Raw genomic sequence first — 14,680 nt, forward strand, 5'->3', positions numbered from 1 at the left:
TACACAGAGAAACCCTGTCTTGAAAAAGCCAAAAATAAAATAAAATAAATAAAAATTAAAAAAAAAAAAGATTTTCCTAGGACATCACTGGACTCAGCATAGGGAATAAAATCATCTTTCTTTCCAAGAGCTCCAAGTCCAGTGGGGGAAAGAACCCTATAAGCAGTTTATTTTTTAAAAATGAGTGATCTACCCCAGCCAAGCTCCAGAAGTTCTTCAGAGAACTGCCACTAGGGAGTTGTTATAGGGTGAGCTGGTACCTGTTTCCTAACAGCAATGTTTGCTTTTCTTCCTTCCTTCCTTCCTTCCTTCCTTCCTTCCTTCCTTTCTTTTTTTGTAAAAAAAATGTAGTTGCGCCTGGTGGTGGTGGCTCACGCCTTTAATCCCAGCACTCAGGAGGCAGAGCCAGGTGGATCTCTGTGAGTTCGAGGCCAGCCTGGGCTACCAAGTGAGTTCCAGGAAATTCACAAAGCTACACAGAGAAACCCTGTCTCAAAAAACCAAAATAAATAAATAAATAAATAAATAAATAAAAATAAAAAAATAAAAAAAATTGTGGCTTTCAAGACATTGAGACATTCTCTCCCTTCTGTTAAAGTCAAATGTGACACTTCCCACCCACCCCTTCCTCATCATTGCAGTGTGGGGGTGGTGGAGAGAGGTGGGGGGGGGCGCTTCTCTGAGGGTGACTTACAGAACAAGGAACTTGGACTCCTCGTGCTTTGGTTGCCCCAAACCACTGGATGACAGGACAACAAGAAGGAAGGAATGAGGCTGACAATCTCAGGGTTTGCTTACACATTAGCAACTGACTGTCTCCCTCACCCAAACACAATCCCGCAGTCAGGAGCTGTGGAAGCAGAGAAAACCACAGCTTAAATCCTGAAAGCCTTGTGTCATAGCAACAGCGTTTTCTGACAAATAGATGGCATCCTGAGTAGCAAGTGTTGAAAGCACTTGAGAGGAAGGTGGGGGAGCAAGCCTGTGGCGGGTCCTCCAGAAGCAAAGACCCACCCTTGCAACAGCTATGAAATCTTGACACTCCCACCGAGATCACTAGGCCTCCTTCTGGTCCAGTGTCCCCTCCTGCCTCGGGCAATTTGGCCACATTCCAATAGCAGTGCCCTCGTGGTGTTCACTGAAAATAAAACAAAGAAGGCATTCATCACAGTTTTCAACAACTGGTTTCTTTTCTAAGTTTGAAAGAAAAAGTTGGCAATCATAAAGCTGAGGGCTTTTTTTTTTTAATTTTTATATATTTTCTTCTTAGTGTCAAAATAAACTAGAAAAAAAAAAAGTCCAATGGAAAGAAAGGGAAAACAGAGGAAATGCTTTAGAACTCAGGGGCCACACACTGCCGTTCGACAGACACCAGACCATGGAATACGTCACTCCCAAGTTCACCAATCCAAAGGGCCAGCCAGATCCTCTCTGCTTCTGTAAGATGTGGCTACTTGGGGAAACTGGAATAGGCTCCCAGTGTTAACTGTGCTGAATATTTACTTTAATCCAAGTGACATTTCCCAGATGGTGTCATCCAGAAAACCTCCTCTGCAATGGGGAATAAAAGAGAATTCAGTTGAGCATTCCAGGGGAAATTGAACACAGGTGCTCCCCCATTTTAAGATGATTCGGTTTATGAAAATATAGAACTAGGAAAGCATTGCATGGATGGCATGAATACTCCTCTGCACGGGCATCTGATACCTGCACTCGGTACCAGGGATCCCTCATGAAGGTATGATATACAGATCGTATTGTGTTGTCAGTCACAACCCTAGAGTTCCTGGTTGTTAATTACGCTAGCTACAGTTCCCAGACTTCCCCTCTGCCCAGCCAAAGGAAAGTAAGACAGTGTTTATGTGAAAAGGCTGCTCCGAGGTGCCTCTGAGAGTTATCAGCCTACGGCAACTAACTCACTGAACACTCACAGGATCCTGTAAATACAACAGACAGTTTCCTCCATGGATACATGTGCATGAGGACAGCATGCACTTTAGAAACTAAATAAAAGTGTACTACAGACAATGGAAGAGAGGCCAGACATGGTGGAACCTGTCCCCTAAGCTTGTTTGCACATAGGGGGCTTGTCAGAGGCAATGGCATCACCATGCTACAGGAATTAGAGTGATCCACTGATTCAGCACATCAGAAAGGACAGGCTGAGCAGGATGCTGTCCTGTAACTTACAGGTGGTTTGTCAAGGGAACTCCTGAACTTCTCTAACCTCAGTTGCTGTATCTGTAGGGTGGAAACCACATCTGCCTCCGAGGGATGCTGCCAAGACTAAGGCTGTGTGTGTGTGTGTGTGTGTGTGTGTGTGTGTGTGTGTGTGTGATTGTATGTATGTCTGTGTCTGTGTGACTGTGTGACTGTGTGTATGTCTGTGTGTGTGTGTCTGTGTGTGTGACTGTGTGTGTGTGACTGTGTGTGTGACTGTGTGTGTGTGTGTGTGCGTGTACGTGTGTGTGTGTGTGTGTGTGTGTGTGTGAGAGAGAGAGAGAGAGAGAGAGAGAGAGAGAGAGAGAGAGAGAGATGCACCCATTGTGAACACAGGTCAGACCCAGCTCTATTAGACCTGAAGCTTGTACAATTTTGAGCACCATCTTCAAGAAAAACCATGCAAAACTGTGTTCATAAATGAACTTAGAACAAGCAAGTCATGAGAAATTACTCTTTTCTGGCATTTATTAATGTGTGTTTGTGTGTATGGACACCTGTGTGAGATGTGTGCTCCAGGTCATGAGGATTGGCAGCAAATGCCTTTACCCACTCAGGCACAATCACACTTAAACTCTGGAAATGGTATCCCTATTCAAATTATTTTTAAATAACAAAAATTACAGTATCTGGGTACTTTCCTACATGTATTTTGCAGTGGCACACTAGGATCAAAATTCAAAGGGCTATGCTTTCCTACTTTGCCAATGTCATTTTAAGGGGCTGCAAGGCCCACTCAACTTTCCTTCAGGACAGTTGATAGATACCTCGCATTAAGTGTTGATTATTGCTTTTCTTTTTGTGAGATGAGGTCTCACTATGTAGCCCTGGCTGGCCTTGAACTCATAGACATCTGCCTGGTTCTGCCTCCCAAGCGCTGAGACTTAGTTGTTATTGTTTGAGATGTGAAACTCCCAACGCACAACTTCCCACCCCAACTGCTTGCTCTTTGTGGTTTTCCCAGGGATTTGGTTTGCCCAAACCAGAACTTCTGGTCAATTCTACCTCATATGGTTATCACAGAGAACTGACTAGGACTATGGGACATGTGTTTGTAACTGCCGGCCTGCACTAACACATACCTTCTGTAGCACCAGCTCCTGTTGGGGTAGGGACAGTTGAGAGCGACCTCCTTTACTTCCAGATGTATGCTTCTGAACTAGAATTTTCACGAACCAGTCCTGGCTTCATCTCTCTTTTCCCAGGTTCCTCCTCTCCTTGCTCATTTCTGGTGCATTCCTGAACAGTCTCAGCTCTGCTTCAAGCTTCGAACCTCTGGGGGAGCCATGGAGAATTCCTGGAATCCATTTCTTTTTTTAACTAGAAGAGCTAGTAAGAACTTAACTACACTTGGAAGTGACTCTGAGCAGCATAACTGTATCCTACTGAGTCCTAACTAAGGTCAGCTCAGCTTCCCCTTATCTGGCTCCAAAAATGTTCAGCGCCATTCCGAGAGGCACATGCATCACCAGTGGAACCTAGTTCAATGTGAAACTGAGTCCTCATCTTTGAGAGTTCTCAGAATCTCATGACAGCAGCTGCAGAGGATTGAGCCAGGCCAGGATGGTGTGCTGGCGTACTGGTTACAAACCCAAGAAGCTGGCTGGCCTTGGCAGTTGTGGTACCACCGCCGTGAGACAAAGGAAAATAAAAGAAGTGGGAAGAGACTGTAGTTTCAACCAACTGCACTCAGGACATCTTTCTTTTGCAGATTTTACAAAAGGACATGATCAGATGGACATGCTGAGGCAGCCAGGGGACACGGCACCTTCTGAGGCCTTTGTGTGAGTAAAGGCACCTACGGCTTGCATGTCCTTAGCCTGATGGTTACTCGGCTCCTGCTGAAATATAGTATGTGTTCAATAAATACTTGCAAATGACATTTTATCCTCAGGGCTCTTACAGTCTAGCCAGCAGAACAAACAGGAGTAGATCAACAAACTCCTGGCACAGCTCGGCATGTCAGAACCCAAATCTGTAATTGCACAGTGTGGGGAGGTGAGTTCAAACCGAAATAACTAAGTAACTGCAGGGTTTGCAGCCAGGAGTGTGTGGGCTGCAGGAGCCAGCTCTGACCTGTTTTAACTGCAGTGTTGGCCCCACCTGGTGGTGGGTATACTCCAAGGTTTAAGACACTGATGAGGAACTTCTCACTCTCAGGGTGACCTTGGTTTTTCAGAGTAGCGGAACTGATTCCAGAATTTTCCCAATTAAGTTTATGAGTCAGCTCAGGGAGAGTCAGCTAGATGACACCTGGTCCTATGGGATTCTCCCTTTGTGTCCCTACTTGAGGACATGGGGCTGTGCTTAGTGATGGAAAGTGCAGTTTCCTACATGGGATGCATGGACAGCCCAAGGAGGGAAGTTACAAAACCGGAAGCCAATGTCTTCCAAGTAGGAAGGACTATGGGGCAACACCTCAGGGTGCTGCAGCTGCATGAAGGACAGATCTAAAGGAAACTTCTGGAGGAATTCTCAGGACCTTGGGGGGAGGGGGGGTGCTCCACTATTGCCAAAGAAGGAGCAGGTCCACCCTGTGAACATACAGGGTTTTAACTGGATCACAAAATGCCAGGGGCAGAAGCTGATCAGGCCCAGAAGAGAGGACCTGGAGTCCAAAGCTGAGGTCCAAGAACATTGCTTAGGCTGAAGGGAGAGTTTTAACCTTGCAGGCTAGGAATTGTGACAGGAGTTTCTGCTGACTCAAGAGACTCAAGGGAACTTGGAGAAGTGAATTCTGTTCATCTATGTCAGGAGTTTGTTGAGAAAAACCATGGGCCACTGCAGCGCCAGAGATCTGGTGGACATTCAAGAGGACAGATTACATAGTGATGCCAAAACATGCCCTCAAGTCTTCTTGTATCTTTTATCCAGCTATTTACCTTCCTTCCATCCTTGCAAAATATTAGGGCAGACACTGTGAAGGAAAATGAACATCAGTCTAAACATAAGCAGAACAGCATTCATTGTTTACCAGAAACCCTTCCTGTTTACCAGAAATGATAGTTTTACATAACAGTGTGTCAACGCTAAACTCCACCAACCTTTGACTTTTTCTGAAGCAGTTAGTCTTCAGGGAGATTTAGGTGCCTGTGAAGTCAGAATCCTCTCTGGCTGCAGATATGGCTACATAGTGAAGTGATAGGAACCCACCACAGCTTTAAAAAAAAAAAATCAGCTACCCAGCAAAGAAAAATAACTAGGACAGAAAGACAAATAACTATTATAGGACTAAAGGAACATGCATTTTTTTTAATGGTAGTTTGCATTTTAAGCCACAGCTGCTATGCAAAAAAAAAAAAAAAAAAAAATCACTGGCAAACACACCATGGCTTTCATGATCCTACCTACCCTTCTTCCATGGTGACTCTCTAAATGAACCCTACTAAATGAAAATGACTATGTGCATTAAAGAGAACATTTAATTTATTAATACAAAGGCCTCGCACTCAGAGATTAAAGCACACATAATAGGAAAATAAGTAAGCATCAGCACTGAGGCCATGGTCACAGGAAACTCTCCTCAAGGAGCCTCTCTATGACCTCTGCATGATCTGCTAATAGGTTTGTTACTGACAGGATGCAGTATGGACCCAGTCGAGAAAACAGAGAACAGAGCATTTCAAAAGAGAGAAACTTGAAAATCGGTAAAGATTGGAAAACTAAGAAATGAACAAACCAAAACCAAAAACCAGACAATAAAAAACGGGGGTGTGGGGGGAGGGCAGGTCCTTGGAAGTCAAGAGCCAGGGTTCTCAACGCCTAGAGCAAAGGTTCTCAACCTTCCTAAGCTGCGACCCTTCCTCAGGTTGTGGTGACTCCCAACCATGACATTATTTTCATTGCTACGTCATAACTGTAATTTTGCTACTGTTATGAATCACAATATGAACCTCTGTGTTTTCAGATGGTCTTAGGTGACCCCAGGTTGAGAACCGCTGGCCTAGGAGCTTCAAGAAGAGGCCTGGGGACACGGAGCTCACATATCTGCATAGATGACAGGCTCACGGAGGGTTCAGAGGGTTGTCATGAAGTCAGTTCTGAAAGTCTTAAAAAAAAAAAAAAAAACCACTGTCAGAGTGAACACTGTTGAGTTGGGGCTTCTAGAGATAGAAGTTACAGGAGTAAGGGCAGCCTCCTATGGTGGTTTGGATGAAAATGGGCTCCACAGGCTCATCCAGAGTGGCACTATTAGGAGGAAGTGTGGCCTTGTTGGAGGAAGTGTGTCACTGGCCGCAGGCTTTCAGTTTTCTGATGCTCAAGCTGGGCCCAGTGTCTCTCTTCCTGCTGCCTTTGGATCCAGATGTAGAACTCTCAGCTACCTCTCCAGCACCACGTCTTCCTGCGTGCTGCCATGCTTCTGGCCATGACAACAATGGACTAAGCCTCTGAACTATAAGGCAGCCCCCAACGAAATGTTTTCCTTTCTAAGAGTTGCCGTGGCTATGGTGTCTCTTCACAGCAATAGAAACCCTGACTGAGACACCTCCCCTCTCTTCCCAGAATGCAGCTTCCTGTCTAGTACTTCACATTTTACCTCCCAACAGGAAACTTGTGGGCTCAGAATGATGCTTTACGGAGTCCAGGTGTCATATAAACCATGGAAGGGAAGGTGTGGAGCTGAGAGACAACAGATTGCCAACATGCACACTGACAACACAGAGAAAGAGTTATGTCCCATATTTAAGTATTTTTCTCACATCTTGACTCATATCAAGCAAATCTGTCTCAGAATACTACAACCAGCAACGGAAGAAGCTGAGAGAAAAACCCAAGGGCAGTCTGATTTAGACTCCATCCATGCTAAACTGAGCATCTTCTTAGGCCTTTGAAAAGTAAGAAGTTGAAGTTAGTGTCGTAATTGTTCTTACCTATGAAAAATGGGCTCCTTGGAAACCATGTGTGGGCTTGCTTAAAACAACAAGCATTTCTAACCCCCAAGGACAGAATGCTCCATAAGTATGGTCTGGATGCTTATCAAACAAGTTCCTAGGCTGTTCTCTGAAGTTTCTGGGCAAATACAAACACCAGAGTCAAATAAATGCCTTTAAAAGCAAGGCCATGAAGCACGTACCCTGTCAGTGGGATCCTCATATTCCCCCAAAGTAAACAGTAACATGAGAATATTTATATGAAACAAAACTGTATATCAAGCCTGCCTTGGCTCAGCCTGAGGGAATGATAAATTCCTTGCAGATCGCTCATAGAGTGGCCCTTTGTTGACCACGGACGCCACTTCCAAGACTGTGTAAAGCAATGCAGAGCAAAGCTTTTCATTATGTCAAGGAATGAAAATATTACCCCCCATTTTGTTTTATTTCACAGTTATATTTTACTTACCCCCCCCCACCTTTTGTTGAAATAGTTTTAATTTATCATGAGTCAAACCCAAATTTAGGTTGGAAACAAATGACAACTCCCTACCACATACCCACAGACAAACCATTTCACCCTCATAGCCCAGCTTATTGCTTCTCTTAACCCTTCTTTTAAGAAACTTAATGCTGGGGTACATGGGAGGGTTTTGGAGGGAGGAAATGGAAGGGGGAAATGATGTAATTGTATTGTATTCTCAAAAAAAATTGAAGAAAAAAATTAAAAATAAAAATGCTTGCATACTAGAATATTCAAGTAAAAAGATTTTGTTTAAAAAATACAATAATCTTTGAGTTTATATATTAAGATAAAAACCATTTTTTAATACTTTAAGATTTTTCAATATTGATTTCTTAGATTTGCAGTAAATTTAAACATTCCAGAAAGAGAGCAAGAAGACTAAAAGCTGAGGTTTAACTTGAGTGAAACACAAACACTGGAGGTGAATTCTATTTGTCCACATGGATTTGTGCCTGTTCCCAGCTGGCACGTGTCAGGGGCAAAGTCACCCGGCAGAAGCTGGAGGTGGAATGAGCTACAGAGCCGCATACCCTGCAATGTCCACTTCAGGGTAGGAAAAAATAATACTGGAGAGAGAAATGTCTGCACAAATTTAGTCTGTTTCTACATGGTCCACCTGCAAAAAAAAACTAGCATGAATCAAGGAAAAAATGTTAGTTCATTTTTCACATTTTTTTTTCAGTCAATGGGATAATCCTTAACTCCAGCTTAGACAAAGCAGGCAATACTGTATCTGTCCATGGGCAAACCTCAACTGAGCACAGCTGGCTCAGATTCCTAAAGAACCATCAGAGGCATGGAAGAAGGAATGGAGATTCCTAAAGAACCAATCAGAAGCATGGAAGAAGAAATAGAGATTTCCTAAAGAACCAATCAGAGGCATGGAAGAAGGAATGGAGATTCCTAAAGAACCAATCAGAAACATGGAAGAAGAAATAGAGATTTCCTAAAGAACCAATCAGAGGCATGGAAGAAGGAATGGAGATTCCGAAAGAACCAATCAGAGGCATGGAAGAAGGAATGGAAATTCCTAAAGAACCAATCAGAGGCATGGAAGAAGAAATAGAGATTTCCTAAAGAACCAATCAGAGGCATGGAAGAAGGAATGGAGATTCCGAAAGAACCAATCAGAGGCATGGAAGAAGGAATGGAAATTCCTAAAGAACCAATCAGAGGCATGGAAGAAGAAATAGAGATTTCCTAAAGAACCAATCAGAGGCATGGAAGAAGGAAGGGCGATTCCTAAAGAACCAATCAGAGGCATGGAAGAAAGAAGAAAGAGAATAGGATGAAAGGAGAATTAGATTATTTGCGAGGGAAGCACAGCAGTACAGGTTTAACCTTATTGATAATAAATAATGACTTCGAGTTTTCAAGGTGATAGCCGGGTCAAAGGCCAATTTTAATTAACTGTATTTCAAACTATTACCTAAGACACCCATGTAGCATTAGTCTGCATAATAGTTGAAAAAAACTGAGGAAACTGGTCTCCTATATTTGCATATTTATAAACAAACACTAGAAATTTGCCCAATTTTATTTAGGAAATATGGACTTAGTAAAATTAGTCATCTATTTGTCAGTTTTCCTAACTTTTGTGGAATAGATCATTTTTGTTCTTTTTTAAACTTTCATAAAAAAGACACTCAACATAAACTTGATCATTTTGTCATTTGGTGTCATGAGTTGCTATGCGGCCATCACCACCACCCATCTCTAAAGCAATTTTCATCTTCCAACAATGAGACACATCCAATTAGATAGATGCTTGCTTAAGTAGGTCTTGCCCAATGCCAAACACCTAGAAAGGTTAATTTGAGCAACTGGTCAATCCATGAGGTCCCTCCTACAAGCCCAGGTGGATCAATAGCACCATGCATTCTTGCCCCTCATCTTTTTCGTATTGCTTTGCGCAACTGAAACAGAGTTCCAGAGTAGATTAGTGAAGACTATCAATGACATATCTCATTTTTAAAATGAACTTTTAAAACATTTTCTTAGAACACAGACCCTCAGTTAGGGTAGGCATTTCCCCCTCTATTTTGTAAATAATGGAACTATACCTACACAGAAGGTCTGAGCAACACCCAAAACCCAGTGTGACAATTACCCAAAGTTCTTCCTACTAGGCTACAGGAACTCCACTGAAGCAGGTCACTATGTTATGATGGCTTCTCAACTCAGAGACTAAGAAGCTGACCCACTACTGACTCCAATGGGGCAACATGTTCCGTCTTCACCAAAGGAAATAAAATTCCTATGTTTGAAACCATTCAAATGTGGTCCACCATTTTTCTGTCTTTGTTGTAATTATATTGAAAGAAAGTAGAAGATGTCCACAACTGCACCCCTGGAACAGAACAAACACAATCGGATTTGAGCCAAATGTAAGCTAAAAAAATAATAATAAGGATAGGTCTTTGACCTAATTTTGATTTTTAATTCCTTAAAATAAATGTATATTATGTGCTTTCTTTGGAGTTCATAATCTTTCTTATTAAGTGAAATTAGTGGAAAATTTAATTCTCTGTGTTTTGCATCTAGAAAATATCTTGCATTAATTTAAACATTAAAGATTAACCTACATTGGCAAAGTCAACAAGCAGTTTCTTTTACTTCATAAAGAGGGTACACTCTATAACTTCATTCAAATAAAATTTCTTCCACTAGTATTCTTTTTTTCAAACATTTTTAAGACCTTCACAATTTGTATTTAAATTACCCAAATGATAAACACTTCCTTAAGTCCTATACAACACCACCATGCCATCTTCTTACAAAAACCACTAAAAGCTAGACAAATCTGACTTACAGAGTTGTCCTGGAATGAATAGGTCATCTTAAGACTGGAAAGCTAGTCAAGAACAATTGCCATGTGAAAATAAGACTTCATTAAATGTTATTCACATTTTAGTCACTTAGTTTAGTCCCTTTGCTTCACGTTTTTATTTGTTTAAGGGGATTTTGTGTAATGTGTTTTGATCATTTTCACACCCTACTCCTTCAAAATTCATCCCCCAACCTACCCAACCACTCAACTATGTCATCTTCTTCCTCTTCTTCTTTCTCCTCCTTCTCTTTTCTTTCTCCTCTTCCTCCCACTTCTCCTTCTCTTCTGTTTCTGCATCTTCTATTTTAAGTAAAAGATAAAACCATGTGTTGTTTTGAGTCTTAGATCATCTTTTAATAAAACACCCAGAGCTAGATATCAGGATGAAAGCTGAAAGATCAGAGAATCAGAGCAGCCAGTCACTAGTTCTTACCTCTACAAAATCCTCAGCCTAAAGAGAGTGAGTTCCTGTTCCTTTATATACCTTTCTCTGCCCTGCCATATTACTTCCTGGGATTAAAGGTGTGTGTGCTTCCCAAGCTAAGACCTGAGATCTCAAGTGCTGAGATTTGAGGTGTGTGCCACCACTGCCAAAACTCTATGTCTAATCTAGTGGCTGGCTCTATCCTCTGATCCTCAGGTAAATTTATTAGGGTACACACTCTATTGCCACTACCATGTCAAGTCGAATTTGTGCTGGCCATATATTCTTGGATGTGTGGCCTTCATTGGAAGGTGTTTAACTCACCAAGTACACACCCTGAAAGAAGACTGACTTTCCTTCTCCTGGTACCTACCAATCTTCAAAAGCTCCTTAATAGGGGTGGGACTTCATGCTTACTTGGCCTCTCCATTCTGCAATTTTGTCTGGCTTAAGCATGCACGGGTCTTGTGCATGCTATCTCAATGTTGTGAGTTCATATGCACAACTGCCCAGCTATGTCTAGGAAACACTGTTTCCTTATCATCATCCACTGCTTCTGGCTCTGCCTCCTCTTCTGCAATGATACCTGATCACTGGAAGTAGGTGGTGTGCCACAGTTGTCTTGTTTAGGGCTGGGCACACTCCATACCTTAACCATTTTGTGGGTCTCGACGTTAATCATCATTAACTTTGAAAAGAAGCTTCTCTGAAAGGAGTTTGCAAGTGAAAAATCAGTGGACATAACAATAAGTCATCAGGTTTAATACTATTCCTTTGGGAAATGGACACTATTTTATATAAAGTACTCTATATTTTAATATACATTAAAAGAATAATGATTCAATTTAAAAAAGAGTCAAATACAGAAGCTGGAGACATAAAGTCTAGGAAGACCAAATAAAGTCCATTTTTTATTTTATTTTCAAAACCTGAAGGTGATTCAACAACCACAGGCATCCTACCCAGATGATCCAGAATATATTTCAAGCCCCCAAAGATTAGACCCTTTGAATTGATGATAATGAGAAATACCACAGATGATTATGTATCACCTCAAAACATTTGTTGTTGAACAGTAATGTTTCTGATTTCCCAGTATACAGCAACAACCAAGTTCTTTGTATCCTCTTCTGATTTCAGTGGTGAAACTTTGTTTTATCACCCTCTCAGTCTCCCTTCTTCTAGACTCCTTCCTCCCCACAAATAGTCCTCTTTGTGCCTCTCTCTCTCTCTCTCTCTCTCTCTCTCTCTCTCTCTCTCACACACACACACACACACACACACACACACACACACACACACACACACACGCTTTTAAAGTATAGATCCACATATGAAAACCCTAGACCATAGGACATTTGTCTTTCTGAGCCTGGCTTATTTCGCTTAACACAATCACCCCTATTTTCCTCCAGATGGCATGGTTTTATTCTTCTTTATGGCCAAATAAAACACCGTTGTGCATAGAAACATTTCCTATGCCCATTTATACATCGATGGAATGATTACTCTAGACAACCATGGAAGGGTTGTAATATACATGGAGGTGTGAGTTCCTCTATGGCATTCTGGCCTGGCTTCCTTTGAGTACATATATCTGGGCAGGGGGCATAGTGAGAGCATGTAGTACTTCATTGTTAGTTTTTGGAGAACCTTCATAATTATTTCCTATTTCCATTCTTACCAGCATTGTTTAAAGGCTCCTTTCACCCCCCACACTCAACAGCATTTGTTGTTATTTGGGATTTTTTGCTGTTGTTTTTGGTAATAGACAGTCTGAATGGAATAAGTTTTACTCTGCATTTCCCTGATGGCTAAGGATGTCGACATTTTTTTTTCCAAAAAATTGCTGTGGCCACTTTTATTTTTTATTCTGAGAGCTCTCTGTTTAATTTATGCGCTTGCTTATTGATTAGATGATTTGGTAGGAGGTAATTTTTAATTTTTCAGTACTTTATAGATTAGAGATAAAACTCTCCAGTCATATGCATAATTGGCAAAGATCTCCCATTCTGCAGGCTCTCTCCATCCAACCTATTGTTGGTTTCCTTTGCTATGCAAAGGGTTTATAGTTTCATGCAGTCCCATTTGTTGTCTGTTCTTTGTTGCTATTATTTCCTGAGTTATTGCAGTCCATGTCACTAAATTCTTGCCTAGGCCTAGACAAGTCTTTTCCTCCAGTAATTCCAGTTTCAGGTCTTATGTTAAGGTCTTTGGTCTACTGTGTGTGTGTGTGTGTGTGTGTGTGTGTGTGTGTGTGTGTGTGTGTTTAAGCTGAGAGACAGGGGCAGGATTTTGTTATTCCACACGTGGATAACCAACTTTCTCAGGTAGGTTTGTTGAGGAGGCTGCCTTATCTTCAATGCATGTTTTGGGACTCCATTGTTAACAGCCAGGTAGTCAGAGCTTTGTGAGTTTATTTCCAAGCCCCAGTATTCTATGCTTCTTTTCATTCCAGGACCATGCTGTCTTGTTACTATGCTTCTGTACTATATGTTGATGTAGAGCACTGCAGTATATACAGTGTTGTTCTTTATGCTTCAGATCTCTTTGGCTACTCAGAGTCTTCTATGCGTTCATATATATTTTAGGACATTTTTTCTGTTTCTGGACTGTCACGGGAACTCCAATGGAGACTTGTTGAATTGTTCTTGTCAGTGTATCCACTTTCACAACATTGATTGTGCTAATACATGAGCATGGAGAACTCTATAGTGACTGATGTTTCCTCTTACAATTTCCAAGCGGTCTTAATAGCATTACATGCAAGTATCTCCTCAAATCTTCCAGAATTGCTCAGTATGTTCCTTTATAGCACATCTGGGTGCAAATCCACCATCAGTGCTCTCTCTATGGTACCAATGCCCTCATCGCTTGCCAACTTTTAAACTTTAGCTGTAAAGAGACACCATGGCCATGGCAACTCCTATAAAGGAAAAATTTAATTAGGGCTGGCTTACAGTTTAGAGGTTAATCTGCTATTGCCATGCCATGGCTGCATCCAGGCAGACATGGTACAGGAGAGTTAGCCAAGAGTTCTGTATTTATTGGCAGGCAGCAGGAAGAGAGAGAAAGCCACTGGGCTGGGCTGGAGCTTCTGAAACCTCAAAACCCACCCCCAATGACACATTTCCTCCAAGACCCCTCCAATTCAACAAGACCAAAGGTCCTAACCCTTTCACAGAATGTCACTTCCTATGAGCCTATGTGGGCCATTTTTATTCAAACCACCACAACATCTATGTAATATGGAGACACATGGGGAAAATAGTCCCTCAGGACATTGTTAATCCTATGTATTGTAAGTCTTTTGATGTCTCCATAGTTGTTGGATCTTCAATACTCTACATTGCAAAATACCTCAATTTTCCTTTTGTGGAAAAACCTGTTGCTTGGATGCCCCATGTGGCACTAGCAATCTCTGTTCTGTCAGTCACGTCCAGGCTGGCCTGGAATTTGCAACCTTCCTGCCTTACCTCTGGGATTATTGGCCTATGCTGCCATTTTTTTAAGCCTTTGTGGTGGCACACATATTTGAGCTTCAAATATACAGTTTTATCTATCCTAAAATTTCCCGAGGGATATTTGATTCTAGAAGAATTAAGAACAATCTAAATACTTTAAAAAATATCAATATAGAAAAGAACACACACATATGAACTAATTACTACCAGCCCTGACTGGTCGCAGACCAGTCCACAGAGCTTGGAATTCAGTGCCAGACCTAAGAGTCTTGGAGACAGAACTCAGTCACAGCTCTGAGCCCAACTCTTCCTCCTCATTCAGACACCTGTCATCATTAAGTTATG

The sequence above is a fragment of the Onychomys torridus genome, chromosome 23 (genome assembly GCF_903995425.1).
Source record: "Onychomys torridus chromosome 23, mOncTor1.1, whole genome shotgun sequence".
Classification (NCBI taxonomy): Eukaryota; Metazoa; Chordata; class Mammalia; order Rodentia; family Cricetidae; genus Onychomys; species Onychomys torridus.